The 6,000-nt window shown below is 35.3% G+C and overlaps 1 protein-coding gene across 2 annotated transcripts in view; it reads right to left on the bottom strand.

Annotated features, from left to right (window-relative positions):
* Nucleotides 1-6,000, bottom strand: part of CLCN5 (chloride channel, voltage-sensitive 5) — a 158,526-nt gene that overhangs the window by 47,210 nt on the left and 105,316 nt on the right. The gene's annotated exons all lie outside the window — the stretch shown is intronic.

The following is a 6,000-nucleotide window of genomic DNA, read 5'->3' as shown; positions in this document are numbered from 1 at the left end:
GGAGCAGCAGCTATAATTGCCATTCTCCCAGGCTAAGTGTTTAGAAAAGTGTGAGTATTATGAAGGTGATGGATTCTGAATTCCCTTTCCTTGTCCTCCCGGCCCCATCCACATAATTGCTTGAGTCAGACAGTTTGGGAGAGGCTAACTGAGGTGATGATGGTAGGTTTTTCCATGAGCTGGAGCCCAAGATGTTTTCCATTTCTCTCAGGAGATATAGTATGATCCTTTTTGATAGCGTGGCAGAACAAACAGAACTATTTCACAACCTAACTTGGTGGATTTCATGTACCCGCATGGTTTTCATTTCAAAACTGTTTTTCCTTCCCTGGGACGTTAGAAGGTTGTTGAAGCTCATGGGTGATCTAAGCACATTGTCACATGTAGGGGGCCATGACTTGTTCTCATATTCCGCCTGGGCTTTGAAGTCACTCATGACTCTCTTCTAGTTTATTCCCCATATCTAGTTGATCCTATCAAATCCTCCTCTGAAATTTCTCCAGAACTTAATCTTTCCTCTCCATTCCAGTTGTCTTAATTCAGGCCTTTTGATCTTTCATCTAGATTGTTTAAAAATATCAGTTTAACTGGTCTTCCAGTCTCCAACCTACTCTTTCCCCAATCCATCCTCCACACTGCCATAAATTTTCTAAAACACAAATCCAATCATATAATTCCTCTGTTTTTAAATAATTTGATGGCTTCTTGCTTACAAGATAAAGCCCAAAAGCATACACTATCTGGACCCCATCTAGATTTCTAACTAGATCTCCCACCCTACCCCTTGCTTTCCTCCCTCCAGCTCCAACTGCCACCATCCCAACCCTGGGAGGTTTAGACTTTTGACTCGCAGACTCTGGTTCCTTGAACAGAAAAGACTATCTCATGCTGCTGTGCCTTTACCTCTGTTGCTCTCTGCCAGGAATGTCTCCTCATTCAACAGAAAGTAGTAGCAAGGCACACTAGGTAGAAACACAAGGAAGTGAGGTAAAGAAGGGAATCAAGGAGCATTACTAAAACAACACAGTGTTGGGTTCATATCTGGGTTCCCCATAAATATTAAATGAATAAATGGATAAATGAATGAATGAATTCTTGACCTCGAGGTCTAGGCTGCTGAGGCAGGCAAGTGAGAACAGATGGAATATGAGAATAGCTCTGAGTTTTTTCTTGTTACTCAAACCCTTTTTCTATTTTCCTTTCTCTCCCCTTCTTTCAGATCTCCATGTTTATGTTTCTTCTAATTTATAGACTACTATAACACCACCTCAGATGCATTTAACCATGTCATGCATAATTTATTTATTCATTCCTCATAAATCAATCCCTCTAGTCATCTGGAAAACAAGAACCACTTCTACTGACTTTCAAGCTCCTTTTAACTTATCTTTTTAGTATATGCTATTGTGCCAGGTACAAAATGTAGTATTCTATGCGCAGTTTCACCACCAAATAGCAAAAACTTTATGAGCTTTTTTGTTGTTATTTTTACTAGGAAATCCCATATGTAAACATCAAATAAAGTCAGAACAATTAAAAAGAAAAACAAGAAAGCTATATCGCTGCAGAGTGACTGCTGGTTTTCATGACTCATGGAAAACAGCATAATTCTTTTATGGTCAGATGTTGTAAACCACAAGCAGTCATTCTCCTACAAAGACTAGTGAAAAGTGGTGAAGGGCTACTCCCATAAAAACACTCTACAATCACAAGCAATGCCAAAATTTTGTCTGCCTCAATTTCCTAGTCTATTATATGGGAACAAAGGGGTACATGCTTCCCCCAATCACCTACTGAGAGCAAAGTGAACACACAAAAAGTAGTTTGATGATCCAAATGCTATATGAAATCCTCGTGTGAGGATTAACGCCCTCCCCCCCCACCCCGCCAAAAAAAAGAAGTAATGCTGATATAACTAAGCTAAACTACTCTGGTTTAGCCAGAAGGCTTAAGGAGAGGTAGCCAGTTTAAGTTTATGGAAAACCTAACTGACCACTTTACTAGAGACAGTAATTGTTATAACTGACTCACTGTGGCTATAACTATACATAAGTGGAAGTGGCACACAAACATTTGTCCCTTATGATGATTTTTCATCAAATACCAAATCATGATTTCTTTTATGAATTTTAAATTTAGGGGTTCTCTTCTGTAGCTTTCCTGAGATATCTTTACTAGGCAAATTTCTTATTATCCTTTTGAACCTGCAGGGTTTTTTGTTTTTTCCTATTTTTATTTTTATTGAATTTATTGGGATTACATGGTTAATAAAATTATATAGGTTTCAGGTATACAATTCTAAAATACATCATCAGTATATTGTATTGTGTGTTCAACACCCCAAGTTAAGTCTCCTTCCATCACCATTTTTCCCCCTTTACCCACCTCTGCCTCCCCCAATCCCCTTTCCCTCTGGCAATCACCATACTGTTCTATGAAACTGTCTATTTTTGCTTAATCCTTTCACCTTTTTCACCCAACCCCCAATTCCCCTCCCCTTTGACCGCTGTCAGTCTGTTCTCTGTATCTATGAGTCTGTTTCTATTTTGTTTCTTACTTTGTTTTGTCATTAGATTCCACAGATAAGTGAAACCTGACTGGCTTGCAGTTTTCATACCTTTCTAACTAGTGTTATCTTCTATTGTCATTCTGTTTATTTTCATTCTAGTACTACTTATCACAATGGGTAATTAACTAGCTAATCTGTTTGTTTACTGATTTATCCAACTAAATCTAAATTCCAGGTCATCTTGGATTTTATCTAAATTAATTCCACCACTGTATCCCCGGTGCCTACAATAGTGCCTGGTTCATATAGGTGCTCAAAAACATATTTGTTGAATGAATAGGTGAAGGAGTTTGTCCTCACAATGACAGTGAAGTTAATTCAAACTTCTTAGCATGACATCCAAGGCCCCAACTTATTTGTTTAGCCTTATATTCTGCCCTTTTTATATCTCTGTATATTATTGCTGTTGATATTCCTGTAAAATCTTGCTTTCTACCTGGAATGCTCTTCTTCCTACCATATAACTAATCTTTTAATTCCCTTTTCAAATACATGAACTATTTTTAAATCTTCCACAGACAAACACACACACACACTCACACACGTGTACACAAAACAGAATGCTTCTTCTACTAAGTTCTTATAAGAGTTATAACACTTAGAGGGTTATAATAGAAATTTAAAAATAATAAGAGTAATAACTAACATTTTATTTTGCATTAACTCAATGCCAGGCACAGTTATAAGCACTGTATATGTTATTATCTCATTTAAGACTGTAAAGCTACTCTAAGAGGTAGGTACTATCGTAAGTCCTTAGGGGTCTGTTTAGCTAGCTAGAATTAAGGCAGGGATGGTTTCTTAAAGCCTTGCAAATTGCCGGACCTCGCAAAGAATCTACAATAAGATATGTTCTTAGTACAAATTTGCTAAATAATGAATTCTGACAGTAGTCTCTGGTTCCCTTTGAGAATGGCAATTCCAATCAGTTAAAAAAAGAAAGTAGTTTTAAGTAATTATACAAATTTAATCTTAAAGTAATTCAAGTCCTTTCTAATTACAACAAGGAACTCAAAGGTGACCAAAGAAAAGGGTGATAAGGGGAGCTATGGGGGGGGGGGGCGTGGAAAGAGGAACATCTGTAATAATCTGAAAAATATTTTTTAAAAGGGTGATATACCTAGCTATATAAAATTTTAAAATATTTATAGATTCTTTTGCTCATGGTAAGTAGATTATTTTCCTTTATTTTTAGATACTTTTTATTTTTCAATTACATTTGACATACAGTATTATATTAGTTTTAGGTGAACAACCAAAGTACCCCCCCCCCCGAATATGTCCAGTGCCCACCAGGCACCATTTATAGTTATTACAATATTATTGACTATATTCCCAATGCTATACTTTACATCCCTGAAACTATTCTGTAATTACCAATTTGTACTTCTTAATCCCTTCACCTTTTCCACCCAGCCCCCCAAACCCCCTCCCATCTGGTAACCATCAGTCTGTTCTCTGTATCTATGAATCTGTTTCTGTTTAGTTTGTTCATTTATTTTGTTCTTTAGATTCCACATGTAAGTGAAATCATATGGTATTTGTCTTTCTTTTGGCTGACTTATTTCACTGAGCATAATACTCCCCAGGTCCATCCATGCTGTCACAAAGTGTAAAATTTCATTCTTTTTTATGAGCGGGCCATATTCCATTGTAAATATGTACCACAGCTTTTTTATCCACTCATCTACTGATGGGCATCTGGGTTGCTTCCATAGGTCGGCTATTGTAAATAATGCTGCAATGAACATAGGTATGCATATATTATTTTGAAATAGTGCTTTGGATTCCTTCAGATATACACCTAGAATTGGCATTGCTGGGTCATAATGCAGTCCCATTTTTAATTTTTTGAAGAACCTCCATACTGTTTTCCATAGTGGCTGCACCAACAGTGCATGAGGGTTTCCTTTTCTCCACATCCTCACCAACACTTATCATTTGTGGATTTATTTACTTATGATAGCCATTCTGACTGGTATGAGGTGATACCTCATTGTGGTTTTAATTTGCATTTCTCTGACAATTAATGACATTGAGCATCTTTTCATATGTCTATTGACCTTCTCTATGTCCTCTTTGGAGAATTGTCTATTCAGATCCTCTGCCCATTTTTTAATTGAACTGTTTGGTGTTTGTTTGTTTTTTTGGTGTTGAGTAGTGTGAGTTCTTTATAAATTTTGGATGTTAACCCCTTATCATATGTATTATTGGTAAATATGTTCTCCCGTTTAGTAGGCTGTCTATTTATTTTTTTATTTTTTTACTTTGCTGTGCAAAAACTTTTTAGTTTGATGTAGTCCCCTTGGTATATTTTTTCTTTTGTCTCCCTTGTCTGAGTATTTGTAAATTAAAAAATAAAGTTAATAAAAGCAAACCAGAAATGGGAAAAAATATATTTAACCTACATTAGACAAAATATTAATATTATGTAAACAGAAAACTTCCAAAAAAGAAATTTAAATGATTAGTAAACATCAAAATATGCTCAACCTCATTAATTTAAAAAGGCAAACTTTAAATCAATAATGGGAATTTATTTATTTATTTATTTATTTTACCTATCATAACATATAAGGATGAAAAAATAATTATAATATTCAGTACCAGTAAGGTTGTGGAAAAATAAGCAGTCTTATACGCTCATGGCACAGACACACTTTCATATACATAGAAGATATTTGTGTGTAATGAACACACAAAGTTTTTCATTACAGCACTGCTTGTAATAGCAAAACACTGGAAAAAAACTTAAATATATATCAATAAGATCTTGGTTAAATAAACCATGATACAACTATACTATGAAATTGTGTGCAGCCATCGAAAAGAATGATATTAATGGGTAGCCAAAGTTAATACCTTAATCAATAAAGAAATTTTAAAAAATGAATTGACAAGAGCATAACAAATTAATCACAACCAAAAAAAAAAAAAAAGAATAGATGAGGGGAATTCTCATTGTATAAATGTATTCCAGATACTAAAAAACAAACCCAATGATTTAAAAAGAAAAAGGAGAAAGGATTTGGACACTCCATCAAAGAGGACATAAGGTTAGCAAATAAGCACATAAAATGATGGTCAACATCATAAGGCATTAGGGATATTAAATTAAAGCCATGATGAGATAACACTACATATCTATTAGAATGGCTAAGATAAAAATTACGAAATATACCGAACTGTTGAAGATGTTGAACAGATAGAACTATCATACATAGCTAGTTTAGATGCAAAATGGTACAGTCACTCTGAAAAATGGTTTGGCAGTTTCTTATAAAGTTCAACATACCCAGCAATCCCAGTCCATGCTATGCTACTCGGCCAGAAAAATGAATGAACAAATTGGATGGATCTCCAAGGTGTTAAGCTGAGTAAATGAGGTCAGTCTCGAAAGGTTGAACATCGACCTATGAACCAGGAGGTCA

Source organism: Myotis brandtii, unplaced genomic scaffold, assembly GCF_000412655.1.
Source record: "Myotis brandtii unplaced genomic scaffold, ASM41265v1 scaffold1875, whole genome shotgun sequence".
Lineage (NCBI taxonomy): Eukaryota > Metazoa > Chordata > Mammalia > Chiroptera > Vespertilionidae > Myotis > Myotis brandtii.
The sequence above is the reverse complement of the archived record's forward strand: the minus strand, read 5'-3'. Positions and strand labels throughout refer to the sequence as shown.